The sequence below is a fragment of the Prionailurus viverrinus genome, chromosome C1 (genome assembly GCF_022837055.1).
Source record: "Prionailurus viverrinus isolate Anna chromosome C1, UM_Priviv_1.0, whole genome shotgun sequence".
NCBI lineage: Eukaryota > Metazoa > Chordata > Mammalia > Carnivora > Felidae > Prionailurus > Prionailurus viverrinus.
Window position 1 is genome coordinate 151,495,397 of NC_062568.1, and position 13,341 is coordinate 151,508,737.

The following is a 13,341-nucleotide window of genomic DNA, read 5'->3' on the forward strand; positions in this document are numbered from 1 at the left end:
CACAATGTTTAAAATTTTTTTTTCAACGTTTATTTATTTTTGGGACAGAGAGAGACAGAGCATGAACGGGGGAGGGGCAGAGAGAGAGGGAGACACAGAATCGGAAACAGGCTCCAGGCTCTGAGCCATCAGCCCAGAGCCTGACGCGGGGCTCGAACTCACGGACCGCGAGATTGTGACCTGGCTGAAGTCGGACGCTTAACCGACTGCGCCACCCAGGCACCCCTAGAGCACAATGTTTTAAATCCCTATAAATAAATTCTTGCTTCTTCTATACATATTTCCATGGTATAAATTACTAGAAAAGAACTTACTAGCTCAAAGGGGATGCAATTTTCTGAGGCTCCCATCATTAATAAGCCATTATTTCTTATTATTAAAAGTTTTGGTGACAGATAGTAATCTCTATTTAATGTACATGCCTGATTACTAAAAAATTAGCTATTTATAATATAATTATTAGAAGGCATGAAGTTTTAAGAAAAATTTAATCGCTGAATTTCAATAGCCATCTCAGTCATGAAATTTTTCAGAAGTTCATTGTTTCAACAAATATTTTGAGCACCTACTCAAAATTTCTATGTAGTAGGGAGTCTAACCTATTTCAAGAGGATTAAAGAGCATTCTAAACTGTTATGGGTTACCTTTAAAATTAGTTAATAATTTTGGATTAATGTTCCAAGGCTGTTCTAAGCTGGGTTTCCTACCACCTATTCTGTGTAGTACCTTTTATTCATGATGCCACATGTAATATGGGCAATAACTATGATCTGGCTCTCACTTTACTAGCAATTTGTTGAGTGGTTTCTACCTACTGACAGATACTTAAATATTATGCAAGTTTTACAAAGATGATGAATCACATAGTAAAACCAATTATGTCTGACCTTGTCCCATTTGAAACAAAAAAGACATTTATATAGACATCACTTAAACTTCTCTGTATGAAAAGCTGTCATCATCAAGACAGCATGGTATTGGCACCAAAACAGACACATAGACCAATGGAATAGAATAGAAACCCCAGAACTAGACCCACAAACGTATGGCCAACTCATCTTTGACAAAGCAGGAAAGAACATCCAATGGAAAAAAGACAGCCTCTTTAACAAATGGTGCTGGGAGAACTGGACAGCAACATGCAGAAGGTTGAAACTAGACCACTTTCTCACACCATTCACAAAAATAAACTCAAAATGGATAAAGGACCTAAATGTGAGACAGGAAACCATCAAAACCTTAGAGGAGAAAGCAGGAAAAGACCTCTCTGACCTCAGCCGTAGCAATCTCTTACTCGACACATCCCCAAAGGCAAGGGAATTAAAAGCAAAAGTGAATTACTGGGACCTTATGAAGATAAAAAGCTTCTGCACAGCCAAGGAAACAACCAACAAAACTAAAAGGCAACCAACGGAATGGGAAAAGATATTTGCAAATGACATATCGGACAAAGGGCTAGTATCCAAAATCTATAAAGAGCTCACCAAACTCCACACCCGAAAAACAAATAACCCAGTGAAGAAATGGGCAGAAAACATGAATAGACACTTCTCTAAAGAAGACATCCGGATGGCCAACAGACACATGAAAAGATGTTCAGCGTCGCTCCTTATCAGGGAAATACAAATCAAAACCACACTCAGGTATCACCTCACGCCAGTCAGAGTGGCCAAAATGAACAAATCCGGAGACTATAGATGCTGGAGAGGATGTGGAGAAACGGGAACCCTCTTGCACTGTTGGTGGGAATGCAAATTGGTGCAGCCGCTCTGGAAAGCAGTGTGGAGGTTCCTCAGAAAATTAAAAATAGACCTACCCTATGACCCAGCAATAGCACTGCTAGGAATTTATCCAAGGGATACAGGAGCACTGATGCATAGGGCCACTTGTACCCCAATGTTCATAGCAGCACTCTCAACAATAGCCAAATTATGGAAAGAGCCTAAATGTCCATCAACTGATGAATGGATAAAGAAATTGTGGTTTATATACACAATGGAATATTACATGGCAATGAGAAAAAATGAAATATGGCCTTTTGTAGCAACGTGGATGGAACTGGAGAGTGTGATGCTAAGTGAAATAAGCCATACAGAGAAAGACAGATACCATATGGTCTCACTCTTATGTGGATCCTGAGAAACTTAACAGGAACCCATGGGGGAGGGGAAGGAAAAAAAAAAAAAAAGAGGTTAGAAAGGGAGAGAGCCAAAGCATAAGAGACTGTTAAAAACTGAGAACAAACTGAGGGTTGATGGGGGGTGGGAGGGAGGAGAGGGTGGGTGATGGGTATTGAGGAGGGCACCTTTTGGGATGAGCACTGGGTGTTGTATGGAAACCAATTTGTCAATAAATTTCAGAAAAAAAAAAAATAAAAAAATAAAAATAAAAATAAAAATAAAAAAAAATAAATAAAAAAAAAATAAAAGAAAAAAAAAAAAAAAAAAAAAAAAAAAACTTCTCTGTATGAAAAAATGAGGTTCTATTTCCCTCATTACAGTTAGAAAATATAAACCACAGCTGGTTAAAGCTACTCTCTCAATGCAATGGAAACCCAAATGCAAACTGGATAGAAGAAAAGATTATCCATAGAGGATAGAGAAATTTTTGAGATCTAAATATCATCTTATATGGTCTAATAAATTTGAACTACATTATCAACATCATCCTATAATTTCTTAGGATATCAAGTTATTTGGTGTATTTTATTACAGCAAGTTTAAAAAATGTTAAAAAATAATGATCTCACAAAATTAACACTCCTTTCTTAATGATTGGATGCCAGAATTATCTTCTAAAGTAGATGTAAAATTTCCTTAAAATTTTTTTGAGATTTGAAAACCTTGCATTAAAATTGAACACCTGAAAAAAACCTATTCTTATAATTAAAAACTCATTTATAGCTTCCTGATTCCAGTAATAGTGTAATTTTTCAAGATATTCTTTTAACCTCTTAGTATCCTTGTAGAAGTTATAAGTATAACTTATTTCTGAGATGTCAACTTTCACACACACACACACACACACACACACACACACACACACACACACACAGAGTACATGACATAACCTGAAGCTGTGGGAACAGAACAATAGAAAAATTTTAGACAAGGTGTCTGGGAGGGAGAAGAGAAGCTGGGAACATGTGGAAAAGATATAATTAACCCCTTCAAACACAAGCTCTTAAACAATGTTTCTCTCACAAAATTACCCAAATCTCCACTAATAGTGAAGAGTAGAGGAATAGAGGTAAAACATTTTTTAACTCACGTAAAATTTCACCCTGAATAGCCCAAATTTTGAGTTTGCCTACTTATTACCATGAGTTCAGATGATCTGTCCACTTCATGCCACACTCTGAAGTTTGCCAACTGTATCTCAGGGAAGCTTGGAGGGTGGCCCCAAAGTGCATTGTGCTTCAATAAAGCCTCATGGAGGCGAAGCAGTCCTATTTCCTGGAACAGACTTCTGCAGTAAGAATCTGAGAGGTAACAGATGACTTTAATGGCATTGTGCAGGTGCCAGCAGAACCACAGAGGAGCAATGCTTCTAAATTGTGAGTTATAAACGCAGCCATGTTGTAGACAGATGTATGCAGGTGACACCAAGAACTTAAGAATAGGAGGTGATCATCCAACTGGAATTACAGGCAGTGGACAATCCCTAAACTGAATCATTAAACACAAATGGATGATCTGTCAGAGAATAATGACTTTTAGGACTTTCATTCTCGCTCTAATGCTTGATAATAATGACCTTTCAGAATGGCCTATATCGTTGGAATTTCATCTGCTACAAAGAAAAAAAACCAGTAAATAAATCAGTTTCTGAATGAAGGTAGAAAACTGTCCCTGAAAAGAAAGCAGAATGACAGTTGTTGGAGAGTAAGAACTGGTGTAGAACTGAAATATGCATTTAACAAACAAAACTCTTTCATTACCTCCTAATTTAATCTCATGGAGTTGTGTAGGGCAGAGGAGGAAGGGAGCGGGGGTGGGGGGTGGCGAGGGGAGAGAGAGAGGGAGAGGGAAAGAAACAGAGACAGAGACAGAGAGACAGAGTGGTGCTGATTTATTTTACTGGAGACAGTAATGTCCAGGTCATAAGCTTAAGCTTGACAAAAAAAAAAATTGAATCCCCAGACAACATATCACTATATAGAGAGCTCCTCCTCCCATAAAAGCCTGAAATTTGAGACCTAGCACTTTTAATTTCACAAGAGCCTGCTTATGATACATTAGCCTGTCAGCAGTAAGAGGTGTGTTTTAGTGATCATTCATGTGATTGTATTTCTGTAACATGCAAGGCTCTGTACCAAATGTTGCCATAGGGGACTTTATGGTGTAGGTCAGAGGTCTGCAAGGTTTCCATAAAGGTCCAGGTAGCAAATATTTTAGGTTTTTAAGGCCAGATGGTTTCTACTGCAACTATTTAACTCAGCCACTGTAGCACAAAAGTAGTCTTAGATAATATAAATATAAGTAAATATAAATATAAATATATACAAATAAGTGTGGCTCTTTCCCAGAAATCTTTATTTATGGACACTGAAATTTGAATTTTGTATGATTTGTATGTCATAACATTTTTTTTAACCATTAAAAATATAAAAACCACTTTTAATTCACAAGTTATACAAAACAGACAGTAGACCAAATTTAGCTTAGTCTAACCCCTTGGTCTAGGTTATAATAAATGGAAGATAGTTGCTCTGAGGATGTACAAACAAAATTCCTGTAAGTCTACAAAGATTAGAGGGAACTCTTACGTCAAAATTTCATGAAGGAGGTGGTGATATTTGAAATGAATTGAAGGACGGAATTTTAATTTTAAAAAATTTTACATTTAATTATTTTTTACATTTCTGTTCACTCATTTGATACCATATTAAGCTTATTCCTAGAAAAATCTTAAATTCAAAGAATATGTGACACTGAACAAATATATTCCTGTATATTGTGACCCAGCAGTGATTATGTTTTACATGCTATAATTTTTTATGGTAAGAACACTTAATATGAAATCTACCCTCTTAACAAATTTTTAAGTGCTCAGTACAAAATTGTTAAATGTAGGCACAATGTTGTACCACAGATCTCTTATATCTTATCATCTTGTGTAATTGAAATTTATACCCATTGAACAGCAGGTCCTCATTTTCCCCTCCCTCCAGTGCCTGGTAACTACTGTTCTACTTTCTGTTTCTATGAATTTGACTACTTTAGGTATCTCACGTAAGTGGAATCATCAGTATTTGTCCTTTTGTGATTGGTATATTTTCCCTAGCACAGTGTCCTCCAAGTTCATCCATGTTTATCCAAAAGAATTGAAATCAGGGTCACAAACAGGTATCTGCACTCCCATGTTCATTGCAGTATTATCCACCATAGCTAATATGTACAAAATATAATGTCCATTACCAAATGAATGAATTTTTTAAATGTGGTATACACACACACACACACACACACACACACACACACACACACACACTGGAGTATTATTCAACACTAAAAAAGGAAAAGAATCCTATCATGAGGGATTTTGTTTTTTGTTTTTGTTTTTTTTTTAATATATGAAATTTATTGTCAAATTGGTTTCCATACAACACCCAGTGCTCATCCCAAAAGGTGCTATCATGAAGGATTTTGTAGATGGGTTGGAGATCCACACAGGGACACTTTTGTGGGTAAAAGGGAGCACTGATAATGGTTACTCCAGGACTAAACCCTGGCTGTTCCATGCAAATTTGGACATATGGGTTATTCCAAGAGAAGAAATCTAAAGGGGCATTAGCAGAGAACCCTGAGTATAGTCAAGGGAGAGTGCATGGGTGTACTCAATGAATGAAAAAGCCCAAGTTGGTTGAAGCACATTGAGAGGAATGGTGGGAGATAAAGCTAGAAAGATAGTGTGGGGCTTGAATTAGGATTGAACTTGTAGGTTCTTAAACATAAAGCCAAGACATTTGGAAATTACTAAATAGATGGTGAAGAGGCACTGCCATTTTTTAAACAATAAAATGACATCATCACGTAACAGTGATAATCAGTGATGTGCAGACTGAATTGGATCAAGCAGAGACTATATGCAGGAGTCCAATTAAGAGACTACGGCAATAGCTTGAAGAGAAGATCAGAGAATTTGGATGGAATCCAGGTAGCAGGAATAGAAAGGAAGGGGTAGATGAAAGACACACCAGAGAAAAGGAGTCAAGAGAATTTGTCAATTGAATATAAAAGATAAGGTAATAAAGGGAAAGTCAAAGGAAACTCCCAGGATTTAAATTGAGGTTAATATAGACATAGTGTATTTGTGGGTTCCAGATAGGAAGGATGGGGATATCTGCAAATACATAATACAATTGGGATCATATTCTTCATATTGCAATTTGGAAAAATAGATATGTTAGAAACGGTATTTCTGTAGTTTAACTTTTGAAAATACTTTTACACCAGGGCAGCTCAATCTGAATAGAGTTTTGAATAGCTTTCTGATAAATGTGAAAGTGAGCATCTTGTTTTGAAAAAGTTGCTCTTTGATTTGGAGGTAGGGTGAGGGAGAGACTTGGGGCATATTTCTCTTTAACTGTTCTTTCTTTCTTCTTTCTGGGACCCGGTGGGATGCAACACATTTTAGTTTAGCACAATGGTTCTTAGTGCTTTGTATGAAAGTAAAAATGAATCCACCTGAGGTATAGGTACAGCTATGAGAGGTCTCTAGCTAAAATATGATTCAGAATGATTTTCAACCATGAGCTGGTATCACCTAGTTATTTCTATAACTGTCTTGAGAGTCTTAAAATTATCCAAATTAAATCTTTAGTTTTTAAAAATAACTCATTTCCCGTGGTTGACTTCGAGTTTCAAGACAAGAAATGATACAGAAACTATAACAACAGTAGAACAGATCAATGAGACCAGGAGATGGTTCTCTGAAAAAATTAATAAAATTGATAAACCCCTAGCCAGACTTAATCAAAAAAGAAAAGAGAAAGGACCCATATAAATAAAATCACAAATGAGAAAGGAGAAATAACAAACACCACAGAAATACAAACAATTATCAGAGAATATTATGAAAAATTATATGCCACCAAATTGGACAATCTGGAAAAAAATGGATAAATTCCTAGAGACATATAAACTATGAAAACTGAAACAAGAAGAAATAGAAAACTTCAACAGACCGAAAATGAGCAAAGAAATTGAATCAGAATAAAAAATCCCCCCACAAACAAAATTCCAGGCTCAGATGGCTTCCCAGAGGAATTCTACCAAACATTTAAAGAAAAATTAATACCTATTCTTCTCTCACTGTTCTTAAAAAAAAAAAACAGAAATGGAAAGAAAACTTCCAAACTCATTCTGTAAGACCAGCAATACCCTTATTCCAAAACTGGACAAAGACCCCACTAAAAGGAAGAACTACAGGCCAAAATCCCTGATGAACATGGATGGAAAAATTCTCAACAAGATACTAGCAAATTGAATCCAACAGTACATTAAGAGAATCACTCACCACAATCAAGTGGGATTTACTCCCGGGTTGCAAGTGTGGTTCAATATTCTCAAATCAATCAACGTGATACACCATATTAATGACAGAATAAGAACCATTTGATCCTCTCAGTAGATGCAGAAAAAGTATTTGACAAAGTACAACGTCTATTCATGATAAAAACCCTCAACAAAGTAGGGATAGAGGGAACATACCTCATCATAAAGGTCACATGTAAAAAACCCAATAGCTAATATCATCCCTAATGAGGAAAACCTGAGAGCTTTTCCTCAGGATGTCCACTCTCACCACTGTTATTTAACATAGTACTGGAAGTCCTAGCCTCAAGCAATCAGACAACAAAAAGAAACAAAAGGCACCCAAATTAGCAAGGAAGAAGTCAAACTTTCACTATTTGCAGATGACATGATATTCTATATAGAAAACCCAAAGACTCCAAAAAAATTGCTAGAACTGATACACTAATTTAGTGAAGTCACAGGATATAAAATCAACACACTGAAATCTTTTGCATTTCTATAGACCAATAATGAAGCAGCAGAAAGAGAAATCAAGGAAGGAATCCATTTACAAATTGCACCCAAACCCACAAGATACCTAGGAATAAAACTAACCATAGAGGTAAAATATTTGTACTCTGAAAACTAGGAAACATTTATGAAAGAAAGTGAGGAGGACACAAAGAGATGGGAAAACATTCCATGCTCATGGATTGGAAGAACAAATGTTATTAAAATGTCTACACTACCCAAAGCAATCCACATATTTAATGCAATCCCTATCAAAATACTAAGAACATCTTTCTCAGAGCTAGAACAAACAATCTTAAAATTTGTATGAAACCACAAAAGAACCCCCAAATAGCCAAAGCAATCCTAAAAAGAAAAACAAAGCTGGAGATACCATGATTCTGGACTTGAAGCTATATTACAAAGTTGTATTGATCAAGACAGTATGGTACTGGCACAAATACAGACATATAGATCAATGAAACGGAATAGAAAAACCAGAAATGGACCCACAACCATATGGTCAACTAATCTTTGATGAAGCAGGAAAGAATATCCAATGGAAAAAAGTCTCTTTAGCAAATGGTGCTGGGAGAATTAAACAACAGCATGCAGAAGAATGAAACTGGACCACTTTCTTACACCATACACAAAGATAAACTCAAAATAGATTAAAGACCTAAATGTGAGACAGGAAACCATCAAAATCCTAGAGGAGAACACTGGCAGCAACCTCTTTGACCTTGGCCACAGCAACTTCTTACTATACATGTCACTGGATGCAAGGGAAATAAAAAATGATTTAGACTTAAGATAAAAAGTTTCTGCATAGTGAAGGAAACAATCAAGAAAACTAAAAGGCAACCTTTAGAATGGGAGAAGATATTTGTAAGGGACATGTCTTATAAAGGATTAATATCCAAAATCTATAAAGAACTTACCAAACTTAACACCATCCCCAAAGAAATAACCCAGCTAAAAAATGGGAGGACATAAATAGACATTTTCCCAAAAAAGACATACAGATGGCTAATAGACACATGAAAAGATGTGTGACATCACTAATCATCAGAGAAATACAAATCAAAACTACAGAGAAATATCTCCTCACACCTGTCAGAATGGCTAAAATTAACAACATAGGAAACCAGCAGGTGTTGGCCAGGATGAGGAGTAAGGGAAACCCTCTCACTGTTGGTGGGAATGCAAACTGGTGCAGCCACTCTGGAAAACAGTATAGAGGTTTGTCAAAAAGATAAAAATAGAACTACCCTTATGATCCAGCAATTGCACTACTGGGTGTTTACCCAAAGGATACAAAAATACTGATTTGAAGAAATACATGCACCCTGATGTTTATAGTAACTTCATCAACAATAGTCAAACTATGGAGAGAGCCCAAATGCCGAATGACTGGTGAATGGACAAAGAAGATATGGTGTGTGTGCATATATATGTGTATATGCACACACACAATGGATAATTACTCAGCCATAAGAAGAATGAAATATTACCATTTGTATGGATGTGGATTGAGTTAGAGAGTATTATGCTAAGCGAAATAAGGCAGAGAAAGACAAATACTTAGGATTTCAATCATAAGTGGAATTTAAGAAACAAAACAGATGAACATAGTGGGGAAAAGAGAGAGGCAAACCAGAAAACAGACTCTCAACTGTGGAGAACAAACAGAATTACTGGAGGGGAGGTGGTTGTAAGGGATGGGTTAAATGGGTGATGGGCATTAATAAGGGCACTTGTGATGAGCATTGGGTGTTATATGTAAGTGATGAACAGGTAAATTCTACATGTGAAACTAATATTACACTGTACATTAAGTAACTTGAATTTAAATTAAAACTTGAAAAAATAAAAATAAAAACAACTCATTTCCTATAGAATACTTAGGATTATGACAGATGCCCTAAAATAAAAAGAGATGAACAATAAGATGCTACGACTTCTAAAAATTTGAATTAAGTTTCTGCTATGTTCCTCACAAAATGGTGCCCAAGTTATATTTGATATTTTGTCCAAATTCAATTTTCCAATAGTTTTCTATTTTTTTAAGTTTATTTATTATTTATTTTGAGAGAGAGAGACAGAGAGAGAGAGAGAGAGAATCCCAAGCAGGCTCTTCACTTCGAGCACAGAGCTCCAAGAGGGGCTATATCTCATCAACAGTGAGATAGTGACCTGAGCTACCCAGGTACTCCCAACAGCTTCCTAAACAGTATTCCCCGCCCCCACCCCCCCGGACGGAGTATATGTAAGGAAAGGGAGAAAAGCATTAATGGGGAAAAATGGCAGGTAATTGTAATTTCCTGATTTTACACACACGTGGGCACACACCCACACCCCTATTTTAAGAGGAAATTTCTAAAATAACAGAGAGGTTCATGTTGAAAATGGCGGAGGCAGCTGGGTGCCAGATTTTGGGGCTGCTAGGTGGGTCCTGGGCATAGTTGAACGGGTCCAAGTGGAGTGGCAACCACAGTGATGAGGGTTCAGCTCACCTGTGGAATGCCTTCACCTACTTTGTAGTGCTTTCCGGCATGGGATTGATAGTGCTGAACATCTTCCTGAAGTCACACCATGAGAGCACAAGAGAGCAGAGTTCTTTGTCGCCTACTCCCATCTCCGCATCAGGTCCAAGCCCTTTACATGGGGAGATGGTAATTATACTCTATTTCATAACACTCACATGAATCCACTTCTGACTGGCTATGAAGATGAATAAAGAGAACTTGGACTACTACCCAGTGGGGACCACAGCACTGGTCTGGACCATGACTCTGCACAGGGAGGAGAAAAGTATATGGGACCTTAAGCTCAACTTCCTTACTTGTGTTGAATGATGACCAGTATACTGATATTCCATCCCTTTGCTTTAGGAGGAGATAACTTAAATAAATAGACTGGACCATGAAAAAACAAACAAAAACAGAAAAAAGGAAACAAATCACTACAGGAACAAATTCAGAAACAGGAATGTTTTATCTAGAAAAACTCTCCTGCTTTTTGAGATGAATTTTCTATTCATAATTTTCAGTTTGTTCAACATTCTTTTGTGTTTAAATAATATAAAATTAAGCAGTCTGGCCAGGGGGTATGGTCCACTCTTTCTCTAAATCTGTGTACCAGAAAAACAAAGCAGACTTGAATACATTATCCTCCCTGGTCTCAGAATATAATCCCCAACACCTGAAAGTGTGAATTATTGAGAAATGCTATTCCACTATGATAGGAACTGCTGGGGGATGGTTGTGTGGGCCTGGAGTAGTCTGTGGTGCTGCAGCCTATCCTTGGCACCAAAAAAAGAGAGAAACCATAGTGTAAAACCTAAATTGGGCCGAAACTCCAACTAATGCCTGTTCATCAGTGCCAGTAGCTGATGAGTATGGGTTTTAGTCTTAAAAAATTTCCTTTTGGGGTCTGCTTCTTTGTGCCTTGTCCTTTCAGATTGGTAAGTTTCCTACATTCATCTTTCTAGTATGTTTACCCTTCCTTGTGCTTGCGACATAGCATCATAAATATGTAACATTATAATGCTATGTAATATTAGTTTTTTATAAAAAAGCATTATAGTACATATTATATATAATGTGAGTATATAGATATAAACATATTATAGATAAATAATTACAAGATGGTGGCCAATTTGGCTGATGCTTCTGGTCACACCCACTCTCCCTCTTCTTGGTAGTTATTATTAAACACAAGGGCTTTGACAACTTCAAGATTTCTAATTAAGGCACACCAGTGTTCTAATTTTCCCTCCTTTAGTTCCCTACCTGCAGGCATCACACTAATTTAACAACTGCTCTCAATTTAACAACCCCTCTGACAGGATGAAAACCTGATCCTGAACAGGATATGTAAGAATTCATGTGAACCAGATACTCACCTCATCCCCAAGCAGGTTTTTGCTTTTCAGTGACTGTCAAAGAAAGAAAGCTAGAGCACCTGTTTCTTCCCTTTTTACTACTATTCTCATAATTCTTAGACAAAATGAAATTTAAAATTCCTGGGTTGTATTTGGATTTAAGCAAATGATAGTTTGTTTCTGGATTGAGCGTGATTAACTTTCTCTATGAAAGATTCGTTTCCTATTGAGGTAATAGGAACATGTGAAAAAATTTTAGATATGGCTAACTTGAGGCTTTACAGAAAATTGAAATAATATTAGAATAAGTACTAAATTAAAAGGGTTAGCCATTGGAGACCTAGATATTTGGTTTACCTTACCCTCTCTCTACCTCTCTCTCATGGACCTTAAATAAGTCAACTCACCTAAAAACCTAAAGGTATCCTTAAGAAACTCACAATGTATGTGAATGCAGTAAAGGTATAGTAGGGCTTTATCAATGTAAGGTATTATTGTGTCTGTTACTGTACAACTCCTATTCGTTATTATTACTACCACCATCACAAAAAATAGTGTGTAACTTCAACCTCCCTGTGCTAAAATATTAGAGCATATATCCATATGCCCTCAAGAGCCAGAAGTTTTTGCTCTGAAAATTCTCATGTGCAACTTTTTTTTTTTAATTTTTTTTCAACGTTTATTTATTTTTGGGACAGAGAGAGACAGAGCATGAATGGGGGAGGGGCAGAGAGAGAGGGAGACACAGAATCGGAAACAGGCTCCAGGCTCTGAGCCATCAGCCCAGAGCCCGACGCGGGGCTCGAACTCACGGACCGCGAGATCGTGACCTGGCTGAAGTTGGACGCTTAACCGACTGCGCCACCCAGGCACCCCCTCATGTGCAACTTTTAATCCTCTCAAATAATTTAATCTTTTTTCTTTACGAATACATTTTTCATTAAGTTTTCAAGTAGAGAATAGGTGTATTGTTTTTCACTTTCAAGCATTTGGCCTTCCAGACCACTTATAAGCTGAACAAGATATAATATTAGAAGTAGGAAATACTTTAGTTGAAAGAATTGAGCATCTCTACTGGATTTTAGCCTGATTTGTGATTCTTAGCAAATCACTGAATCTCTATCAAGCCAGATTTTCTCTAAACCTAATTTGACAATATCTAATTTATAGAATAGTTGGTAAAAGTACAGTTTTGAGCCATTTTGTTTTTTAATGCATTAGATACACTATTGTTAGTATAGTTGCACCTCTACACCCCATAGAAAGTTTGTGTAGTCGGTCATTTATTTAATAAATAGTATGCTTTAAATATGTGTATAGAAAGATAATGGAGAAAGGGAGATATAGATGTTTTATATGTTGATGTTGTTATATTCCAGTCTCTAAAAATATCTTACAAATAAAGAAGCAAGAGAGAATAAACGT

At 36.6% G+C, this 13,341-nt stretch overlaps 1 protein-coding gene across 10 annotated transcripts in view; it reads left to right on the forward strand.

Annotated features, from left to right (window-relative positions):
- Window positions 1-13,341, forward strand: part of SLC44A5 (solute carrier family 44 member 5) — a 400,420-nt gene that overhangs the window by 279,040 nt on the left and 108,039 nt on the right. The window lies entirely within an intron of this gene.